At 42.5% G+C, this 12,365-nt stretch overlaps 1 protein-coding gene across 1 annotated transcript in view; it reads right to left on the bottom strand.

Annotated features, from left to right (window-relative positions):
• pld1a (phospholipase D1a) overlaps positions 1–12,365 on the bottom strand; it is a 45,358-nt gene that overhangs the window by 31,770 nt on the left and 1,223 nt on the right. The gene's annotated exons all lie outside the window — the stretch shown is intronic.

The raw sequence follows: 12,365 nt of genomic DNA, 5'->3' as shown, positions 1-12,365 counted from the left end.
TTTGTGTAATAGAAAAACTATTCATAATTGCAATAGTTGCAGCCCTACAGAGGAAAAATCCTTTTGGCATTCTGTTCCATGTTTCCCAAAATATTTACAGAAGTGAGAGCATGATTGAAGCCGTCATGTGAATGTACTTCATTCCCACAGAGGACAGTACACAATCTAAAACGTATTTAACTTCAAGACTGCTTACAAATGGAACCACCTGAATCCATAAGGGTGTAGTCAGGAATAGAAAAGGAGGCTCTCCTGACCTCAACCGGCAGGAAGAGCGAGGTCAGAGGTGACATACTGTACTGACTGACCATTGGTTTGCTGAGACTGTAGGAATGTCCCGATTAAGTACATGGACCCTAGTGTCCCTATTCTAATCCTGGCATATCATAACAAAGAGGTGAACATTCTGTGACTATTGGCAAGCATTCTGCAAAAATAGCCAATCTAATCTACTAGAATACAACGAGTCACAACGCAACGTGTTGTGAGATTTAAATGGGCCATTTTTGCCTACATGATTATGAGGAGAGGGGTAAAAAGGAGAAGTCTTAAGTACGTACCACTGTGGACAGCAGTCAGTGAAACTAATTTATAGGGCTTATGCAGTCAAGTACTTTTTGAGTGGTGCAACCACTCCAAGGAACAGCAATGTCCGTGTTCACCTATGTGACCGTGTGACGTTAATGAGCACCAGTATATGACTATGAGTACCAGTAGGGGCGCTGTTGTGCCAGAAACAGAGAGAGGGATAGTGCTGCACTGTTGCCTGCTAATGAGAGAGAGAGAGAGGTGGTAGTGGGGGGGAGTTGCACCACTCAGTTCACACGGGTGTGATTTTTTTGTATCTGTCTGAACCGATGTTTATATATTTTCTAATACACCTGCGCACAGCAGCTACACTCTTCAATTACACTGAAGTTAGTTAAAAACAATGCATTTCAGGTTATATATCGTCACCGTCTTTGGAAACCTTTGTGCCCAAAACGCTTCCATTTTTATTATTATTTTAAATAGCCTCACAATATCAGGCAATCTGAGAACCATTTTATACATTTACCGTGAGCTAGCTAATAACATTCTCAATGAAGCCAAAGAAGCATGAGTGACAAGCCCTTCGATTTTAAGGTGGGAGTAGAGAAAGAGTACAGTCTGAGAAGCACTGATAACTTCTATGCCACAGGCAGCCACCATTGCTGAATGTTGTTGATTAATCAATAACTCAGGCCCTGGTGAATTGTGATTATATCACAGTTCAGTGAAGCGTTGGTGTGATCACATTAGGCCGGTAATTGCCGGGGGTTATTTATTGCAAAAGCTGGGAAATATAATTTGCCTTCCGGAAATCCTGGCCAGTAAAAAAAGAAAACACATTTATTGTTATTATCAACGCAAAATACACATTTGAAAACACATTTCAAGTCCTCTGCTCCACAAGTTCTCTTTCTCTCTCTCAAACAAGGTGAAATGCAAGCTGTGTAACGCCGAGTTGTCCTACCACAAAACAACAACAATGCACACGCATTTGAAGATGCCTAAAGAGAAGAGACCTCACAGCAGCTGTCCATTACTAGGATCACTGGGAGCAGTGGGAGGTCACCATAGTGTGCACAGAAACCACAACATTATGTACATGGAATACATGGTTCTATCCTGCAAAACGTCACCACTTGAACGGAAAAGCTGTATACTTCTGCAGTACCCTTATTGCTTGCTATTCTGAAGAAAATGTGTTATAAATTATAATAAACTCATAACTAATACACTGATGATGCATTATTTTGGAGATCATTACGCACGCACTATGCAGCTATGCATACAAAATCAGATTGCATCTAATTGTACTAATTGGAGCCAATTACTTATTTTATTTTATTATTTTTGATCCCACCATTTTTGCAACCCATTTTTTTCACCCAGTGTCAACCACTGTGCCAACCTTGGGAGAGCAACGGACTGAGTGACCACCTGCCACACACACACACACACCACAATGACCACACTGCCACAATATAGGCTACCATGACTTGTCGTCATGATCACCGCCTGTCATGTATAATGCACTGTTATTTCGTTTTTCTCTCGCACCTTAACTAACGTCCATATCATATGTACAACTGTATATATCTGCTGCTACCTTTATGTCTTACCTCAGGTACGTTACGTCTTTGTAGTTACTGCACCGGATAGATATCTGCTGTGCAGTGCCATGTGCATGTAGATAATTTTTATTTATTTATTATTATCTTCCCCCTTGCCCCCCCTACCTCTTATAGAAATAACTAAAATGATGGAGCTTGCACAAAAACAACTTTCACCCACTATTTTACACATGTAAACCTGTGATGCGACAATACGTTGATAACGACTCTGAGTCATGACATACCCAGATCCACCTTTGACTTGAGCAGGCTTAATGTAGGAGGATACTGGTCAATAATTAAAATATGACTTTATCAGATCTTAATGTGCAGATCAAGGGCAGTCTCTCAAGATCTATATGTTCAAACACAAAACACAAACATGTAAAGGCCCTCTCCAACAGACACACAAATGGGTCCTTCATGACCCAAAAATGGGTCCCGACCCACTGTTTGGGAAGCACTGATCTACAGGACAGGAAGCAAACAGCCTTATCAGCATCTGAGCAAAATATAATAATGTAATGTATTTTGAATGTATAATTGAATGAATTATTCATCTTTAATGTCTTTTGTTAGTCAGAACATGTCTAAAAGAACCTAAAATCAAATCAGCTAAATGAGTGACATTTCAATGAATAGTGTAAATAATCGTCCGATTATGAAAATTATCGTTAGTTGCAGCCCGAATCAGTAGCCTACAATGAATTTATTCTTCATCATTTCACAATTTACATTTACATAGTAGTGTCGAAATCAATGGGTGATTAATACATCACTGCAGTGCAAAGAACAGAATTCTGGCCCCTGTTGCATCCTGGTCAACCTTATCACAAGTTAAGACTGTAAATCTTAATAACCATTTTGTTCAAATCGTTTCACAAAGCTTCACTTCACTGACATGACTTTGGCTGCTGTAAGGTGATAAGTGAAAGAACCATTCATCATTCAGGACTATTATATTGTGATATGTCACTAGAAGAGGACATGAGATGACATTACTTTGGCTGCTGTAAGGTGATAAGTGAAAGAACCATTCATCATTCAGGACTATTATATTGTGATATGTCACTAGAAGAGGACATGAGATGACATGACTTTGGCTGCTGTAAGGTGATAAGTGAAAGAACAGGACTATTATATTGTGATATGTCACTAGAAGAGGACATGAGATGACATTCCTTTGGCTGCTGTAAGGTGATAAGTGAAAGAACCATTCGTCATTCAGGACTATTATATTGTGATATGTCACTAGAAGAGGACATGAGATGACATGACTTTGGCTGCTGTAAGGTGATAAGTGAAAGAACAGGACTATTATATTGTGATATGTCACTAGAAGAGGACATGAGATGACATTCCCAGAGGTGTAGGCTCCTTTTTGTGTTGTTCTTGCCTAGATTTAATGTTGTTTTTTGCCACTTCATTTAAAGCACACAATCACCACTTATAGTGACCTATAATTACAATGTAATGCATTGCAACTATAAATCATGAAAATTATTATAATCTATTATAATACACCATGTTCCTGGCCAAAAGAAAAAGAAAGAATCAGCCCATCCTCCATAAATAGCCCATACTAGTAATATAGCCCGTACTGTACTGTACTGTAAATACACTGGTCCATAGGGCAGAAGAACCCTAACCGGTTTGACATGCTAATACTGTAACCCTACTCTGAGTCTGCACCACATGGAGAGACGGAAGGGTGTGTGTGGGAGTGCAAGAAGAGAATGGTTGGGGAGGGACTACTGTAGGCAGCAGTGGGACTCACAGGGACTACTGTAGGCAGGATTGGGACTCACAGGGACTACTGTAGGCAGCAGTGGGACTCACAGGGAGGGACTACTGTAGGCAGGATTGGGACTCACAGGGACTACTGTAGGCAGGATTGGGACTCACAGGGACTACTGTAGGCAGGATTGGGACTCACAGGGACTACTGTAGGCAGGATTGGGACTCACAGGGACTACTGTAGGCAGGAGTGGGACTCACAGGGACTACTGTAGGCAGGATTGGGACTCACAGGGAGGGACTACTGTAGGCAGGAGTGGGACTCACAGGGACTACTGTAGGCAGGAGTGGGACTCACAGGGACTACTGTAGGCAGGATTGGGACTCACAGGGAGGGACTACTGTAGGCAGGAGTGGGACTCACAGGGACTACTGTAGGCAGGAGTGGGACTCACAGGGACTACTGTAGGCAGGAGTGGGACTCACAGGGACTACTGTAGGCAGGATTGGGACTCACAGGGAGGGACTACTGTAGGCAGGAGTGGGACTCACAGGGACTACTGTAGGCAGGAGTGGGACTCACAGGGACTACTGTAGGCAGCAGTGGGACTCACAGGGACTACTGTAGGCAGCAGTGGGACTCACAGGGACTACTGTAGGCAGCAGTGGGACTCACAGGGAAAAGGAAGAAAGAGTGACAAGACAGGTGTACACTAGGGGTGAAAAGGGAAGAAGAAAAGAGAAGTAGAGACGACAAGAGCTGGGAGGTTTTCCCATCGCAACATTTCTTATTGAACCGGAGTCGTCCACCTCTGCTGCTTTCTGCTAGTCTATTTCTTATTGAACCGGAGTCGTCCACCTCTGCTGCTTTCTGCTAGTCTATTTCTTATTGAACCGGAGTCGTCCACCTCTGCTGCTTTCTGCTAGTCTATTTCTTATTGAACCGGAGTCGTCCACCTCTGCTGCTTTCTGCTAGTCTATTTTGCTAGCTATCACTCCCACGAGAGACTGAAAGAAACAGGGCAAAATAATGTATTCAAAGTTTCCTGTTGTGAGGAATCAAAGGCAAAGGTGGGACACACAAAGAGGCTGTGGTTTAAAATTATTCTAGACAGTTCTGTCTCTGAGGCATGTAACGAAGTGGTCCTCCGTTACTGATATTTGGCACATTTCAATATGTGTATTGGCACACAAAGGAAAAGTCATGAGTGAACTGGTGTATTGAAAGTATTATGAACATGAAAATACAATTATGTAAGATGAGACTGTGTTATGGGTACTTGAATACTGACTGCTTCTGTTCTGTCTGTTCCAGTGTGTTCGGGCAAAAGAGTCCCAGGCTACCAGAACACCATATATTGGTCTGGACTGGACCACAGTGAAATGGCCATGGGGGTGTTAGAGTTATGCATTGGAGCTGCTAATGATAATGTGATATGTGGTTTATCTTGCAATAGTGGGCATCATTGATATGTATATGTACTTACTTGTGTAGTGATATAGATTTATAGGTTCATGTGATGTGGGTTATGTGGGGTTCAGAAAAGTGTTGCATGTTTAACCAGGTAAAATGGTAAGAGTCTGCACTGATTGGTTCAGCTGACTATAAAAGGCTGCCAGGAAGCACACCAACATGCCCTATTTGTTTGCTGCCTGTGTTCTGCCATTTCCCATGCTGTAAACCCTCTTTTGGGAATAAACCACGGTGTGGCTGCATTTTACCTCCTGACTCTGTGCTCATTTCCAACCGCTTATCGGGCCGACACTACAAGGCAAGTCAGGGCAGGATTTACACACACACACACACACACACACACACACACACACACACACACACACACACACACACACACACACACACACACACACACACACACACACACACACACACACACACACACACACACACACACACACACACACACACACACACACACACACACACACACACACACACACACACACACACACACACACTTTGTAAGTAACTTTGGGTGTTATAACCAAAGGTATGTTAATTTCAATGTAGACTAGACAGACATTCAGAATATAAAAACAAGTCCCAGCAGGCATCTTTTTTTTTACTGGTTCCCAACCGAGAGAGATACAGAAACCTGGGCAGACGAAGTGAGTGAGAAAGACAGAGATATAGAGACAGAGAGATAGAGAATGGAATGAGGGGAAAGGGAGTTCTGCAGAAAGCGTGAAAAAAGCTGCATTATGTTATATATTATGCAATATGCATGTCATTAATTTCTTCCTCACATTGATATACACTAGAGTGGTGCCCTTTGGGCACTGGCCTACTTAGAATGATGCAAGTTGGAAATGCATGCCCTACCCAGTTAGGTTGTGACTAGGCTTTTCCCTTCCATTCTTTGCCATTCTCCAAGAATGGCAAAGAATGATGTCAGTCTACTGTACATTTAGACAAAACAGGAAAGGGCGCACACCAGTGTTGGTGAGGTGCTGGCCTAAGGCAGTAAATAAGTAAAAACGAGAAAAATCCAACATTGGATTCTTGTCTATAAATATACAGCATCGTGGCTATGTGTGTGCAGCCTTTTTCTCATTTTTACACAGTCTACTGTACATTCTCAACAATTTGCCTAAGATTAAAATTGTACATCCCTTGCAAGAAGGAATGTTACAAACAGGTAACATTCTATGTATACAACAGCATTTAAGAAGACTTAAGTTTGGTCCATCCACAGAATGCCTCAGTTTCAGAGAACATTCAAGAACATTTCTAACAGGTAGCAAAAAATTTATAATACTCAAATGAAGCAAGTTACTACATTGCCATTTGTAGTTTTCCATTGCATTTGCAAAGAATAAATATTTATTTTGAAAGCGGTTTTGAAAGCTACATGGTCCCCCAGCAGCAATACTACATGGCAAAGCCTGGAGGAACGACTGCTTTGTGATTGGTTACTCTCTTTATTTGGTACTTCACCCAGGGGGGCGTGGTTATACACCTATCCCTAACCTCACAAAAACAATACAGTATCTAAACCAATCACCTGAAAAGAGGTTCTTGCAAGTTGCAACTGCCATCCCCTAGTCTGGAGGGACAATTGTCTTGACAATTGCGCTGCGATTGTCTAGTTTGTCATTAGGCCAAACAGTGGTGTAACTTCATGAGTAGCCTGGAACTCACCTACCTACACCTACCTATGGCATAGGCAGCTCCCGGCATGATCCGCCGGGAGAAACTGTGCGCAGCTGCTGGACATGAGACTAATTAATTAGAGCGACAGAGAGAGAGGAGTGTGTGTGTGTACCATAGACGGTGTGTACGGGTGTGCGTGTGCGGCAATTTAACAAAGGTGCAGACGATCAGAAATCAGCAGAGAGTGATCGACGTTTGCGCTACTCTATGCCGAATTGAAGTGGACTCGGACCCAGACTTTTTTTTCTCCCTGGAAACAAAAACGTCTGGGTTTCCGAGGCTACTTCATGAGTGACTCAGTCAGTCACTGACATTCGAGTTTATATGACTGGGTCCATCCTGTAGTTATTATAATAGAGTATAATATACATTTAAAGGTTCTATTTTGTAAGTAACAAACACAATACTGCCAATACTGTATCTGCAATAATAGTCAACATTTTGGCATCATTGATGGCAATCTTAGAAATAGTCATAAGATTTTTTAAAGGATGGTGAAAATTTGATTGAAAATATTTACCACTTGAATGCACTACTGTCCAACACCACTGGTTAGTGGACTCACTGGATTGAGAATTAGTTGTTCAGCTGGTGACAGTCCAAATGTGTGTTTGTCATGGATGTGAACACAAAATACCAGAGTATTTAAGACAAGACAGTTCCCTGCTCTAAGAATACCCATCACCCACTGCAGGCCTGACCTCCACAGCAGAGGTCAACTCCAGAATGACATGACATGGAATGAAGAAGGACTCGCACACATGCATACTTGCATGTCGGACCACCTAGATTTGGTATCTCTGTGCCTGCAAATAGATGCGGGGAGTGCAGTGAGATCGAAAGAGGAAGAAAGAGCGAGAGGGTGAGGAGGACATGATGAGAGGAGTAGTTTGAAGGGAGTTATCTCTCGCCTCCGTTCCTATGGAACACTGCTGTACTTCCTGCTTCCTGTCCTGTTGTCTTGGTGATTGTTACAACAGGCAGGGACTTGCTGTTAAAAATAAACGGCAGCAGAGTAGGGCTCTCTGAAGAACATCAAGCCTCCACTCAAATGTCAACTGGTCCCAATCAATACACTCAACTGCAGGAGGAAGAAATGGAGACTACTGAGGGGGTCAGGGCCACGGTGTTTGGGGGAAAGAAGTGGCGAGAGGACAAATAGGAGAGCAAGAGAAATTAAGGAGCATTTATCCTCACAAAGTGGGTCTCAGAGCCATAAAAGCTATCACCACACTTAGTAATATGGGCTCCCAAAAGCACTTAGAACTTGCTGTTGGGGATCTCATGCAGTGTGCTGAATGGCTTTAGACTGCAAGGGTGTGGGAGTCTTAACACGGAGCCCGCCAGAACCGTAGTAAGCGTAGGATTACTTTTGTCATGCCATGCCATTGTTCCGTCTGGCAGCCCACCAGAACCGTAGCCTATACGTTTTCTACGATTTTTCTAGGATGTTTTGATCCGATCGAATCGTTAGCTGCCGCTCGTTAGCATGACAGTGTAAGTGTGACAGTGGCCGCAGCCATTTTGAAGATGCGCGCGCATCCACTTGCACTCCATGTGCTGCTTTCAATGGCCTGTATCTCCAAATCGGCGCAATGAATGTAGTTTCTGGTGAAAACAGCCAGGTTTTTTCTGCACCGAGCGAGAGAACAACAACCGGTCAAGACACCACACACAGCATTATGTCATCGTAACACCGGTTATGGATATTTAGCTCTTCAAAATAAGGGTTGCAAGCGGAAAACCTTGGCAATGCACGATAAATAGATTAATAGATCCTGGCAGCCTTAAGCCAAATGCCTAAAATGTAGGAGAGTATGGTTGGAGACGGAGTGGATTCAGAAGATGCTTGACTGACATATTCTAAGACACTCCCCATCATGTGAAGTCTTCCTCCACATTTAAGCTCTTTTCACCACCAACAGTTTACCTGCTGCAACTGTGCCAACTTCTTGCTCATTCAAGGGACACTATTTAGAGATTTTCACAAGTTTCACTTTCAATACAATCTCACGAGTCGTCGCGACACATTTTTAACATTAAATATCATCCTTCTCAATCACAATCAACATATTACGCTAGAATAAGCCGTAAATAAGATGTCGGTGATGGTGGGTGAATTAAGCATCTGAATTAAATTACCGCAACTTAATACTCCAGTCCTTTTTCCACTTACAAGACATATTTGAAAGGTGATTTACTTATCCAGACAGCTGAGCTGGGATATCATTTGACAGTCGTTTCATTAAATCAGTCATGTTGAGATGAGGAACTAATTTGTAATGGCATACAAAAACAGCTGATGATTGATTGATTGTACGCTTTGTACGCTCATAAAGATATTACGTACTGTACATGCACACACATATACACAGATAAATACAGATATCATGGGATTAGCTTGGCATTTACAGTGTGTGTGGTGCCAGGCTCTTCATGGCACAGATGGCACAAAGAGAGGAGATGGGAGGAGGGAGAGAAAGACCAATGAGAACGAGAGGTCTCTTTCTGTGCCCACTCGAAAAAGCTGACTATTATCTATTCCTCACACACCATGGATATGGGGATAGAGGCAGAGAGAGGCATAGATGACAGAATGAAGGAATCGTCATCATCGTCCCCATTGTGCTGCCCTGTCTTTACAACACAAGGCTTCATTGTATTTCTCTCTTGCTCTCTCACTCCCATTTTTCTCCTTCTCTCTTAGTCTCTTCCTCTCTTTGAGTCAGCCCAGTCCATGGCTGGAAAAGACATCACTGTAGCTCCTAGCTGGTGCCCAGAGTCCAGACCACTAAACCAACTGACAGGGTGTTCCACAAGCGCTGTCTGGATGTAACAGTACATTAAAATAGTTCTAGGCGGCTACTTTTCTTTATGAGCTTACTGGTCATCCTATTGATGTAAAGAGTCTTACATCAAATATCTGTGTGATAATTACACAATTTGCCATTGATTTTGCGCCAACAAGGCACAAGTCGCGACACAGCCAAAGTTGCTGGCTGGCTACCATCCAGCTAGCTGGAAATGTATACACTTGTAATGGACGGATTGATTGATTGGTTGGTTGATTAATTGATTGGATTATTTTGTCAATTTCATCTTAAAAACATACAGATCCGCAAAGAAAGCCAAACAGCACCTCACATTAATAACTAAACTACAAAGTTGGGATATGGCAAGGTTATGGCCTTTTTGAATACCGGTAGTTAAAATAGCCAATCTACATCAACACGTAGATTGGCTATTTTAACTATTAATTTTTTTTTTTCAAAATAGTAAAAAAAGAAAAGTAGTTTAGGGATAAGGGGTTTAGCATGGACGAAAATAGAGCCCTTAGTCTGGTTCTGTACGTGTACACTGTACAGTGTACACTGTACAACATCAGTAGACCTCAATACTGTGTACAACAATGTCTGGTTCTGTACATCACTAGATACATCAATACTAAAACAATACAACAGGCAACGCATCCTACTACAGTTGACCTCTGAGCCAAACAACAGACAACGCATCCTACTACAGTTGACCTCTGAGCCAAACAACAGGCAACGCATCCTACTACAGTTGACCTCTGAGCCAAACAACAGACAACGCATCCTACTACAGTTGACCTCTGAGCCAACAACAGACAACGCATCCTACTACAGTTGACCTCTGAGCCAAACAACAGACAACGCATCCTACTACAGTTGACCTCTGAGCCAAACAGGCAACGCATCCTACTACAGTTGACCTCTGAGCCAAACAATAGGCAACGCATCCTACTACAGTTGACCTCTGAGCCAAACAATAGCCAACGCATCCTACTACAGTTGACCTCTGAGCCAAACAACAGACAACGCATCCTACTACAGTTGACCTCTGAGCCAAACAACAGACAACGCATCCTACTACAGTTGACCTCTGAGCCAAACAACAGACAACGCATCCTACTACAGTTGACCTCTGAGCCAAACAATAGACAACGCATCCTACTACAGTTGACCTCTGAGCCAAACAACAGCCAACGCATCCTACTACAGTTGACCTCTGAGCCAAACAACAGACAACGCATCCTACTACAGTTGACCTCTGAGCCAAACAACTGATCGCCTTAAGGTTTCCTGGCAACCTGCTACATAGAAAACAATAAGTGTGGTAGCTAGACTGCTAAGGAACAACACTGTGCCAAGAGAAATAGCTCTGTGAAAATCACTCACACAGTTGAAGTATTTCATTAGGTATTTAGGAACAGCACCATGCATGAACAATCCTAACGCACAACTATCTACGTCTTTAAATCCCACCCAATGCTCTCATGAGAGCAGTCAAGGTGAGTTTTATAATTGGGAGAGTCAGAATAATAATAATACTTAACTTGTTTTGAAAAGTCTGAAGCCTGTGTGAATCGCCCCAGGGCTCACTGTCTTGACTATATCGTTTCAAAGTATGAAAGCGGTATGGAAGGGGAAAGAAAACAGAAAAGGAAAAAGCACCGGACGAATTGTACAAAGTGATTATTGTTGTACAATGTACACTAAAAGACTTAAACACATTTTCGTTTTCAATTCCAATGTACTTTATGATGACGCTCTTACGGTGCTCAATAAATATTTTTTTAAATAATATATAAAAAGGTAACGTTGATGAATAGATGATCAGTTAGAATATGGAACATCAATATACGGTCTGTAAATATCACATTAATCACAATATCACTTTTTAAGCCATATCACCCGGCACTATTTTGACTGACTTCTGGAATGCATTTACCAAAGTTGGATGCCATCATGCCACATTGAAAAGGTTTAAGAGGTTTTACATATGAAGAGTGGATGGAGGTGGAATGTGGTCTTTTATTCTGTCTTGGGGTGCGTGTGTGCGCCTGCGTGCGCCTGCGTGCGCCTGCGTGCGCATATGCATGTGTAGAACCTTTATTTAACCAGGAGCCTCACATTGAGGTTCAAGACCTCATCTGCACTTCTGGTGTGATCAGAATGTTCCAGTGTGTGTGACGGTGTATTCCACTTTGTTTATTTTCGACACCACCGGTTTAATAATTGACACATTGCAAACTTTGCATGATGGCTGCATAAAACAGCAATAATACAGCTACAGTAAATACACAGACATGCACGCTGAATGAACATACACAGAGAGACAAAGAAAGGTCATGAAGAAACTGGGCCATTTCCCACCAACATGGAGGTACTTGGGTCAGACAGGTGCCTACTGTTTGACACCAGAACCTGAAAACAACCCTGACATTGCAAATACAGACAGACGGGATTAGATGGGGAGGGGTGGGGGGAAAGGAAGGGGTAGAAAGAGAGAGGAAA

The sequence above is a fragment of the Protomyctophum parallelum genome (genome assembly GCF_964188405.1).
Source record: "Protomyctophum parallelum genome assembly, chromosome: 20".
NCBI lineage: Eukaryota > Metazoa > Chordata > Actinopteri > Myctophiformes > Myctophidae > Protomyctophum > Protomyctophum parallelum.
This window is presented reverse-complemented; position numbering and strand designations above follow the sequence as displayed.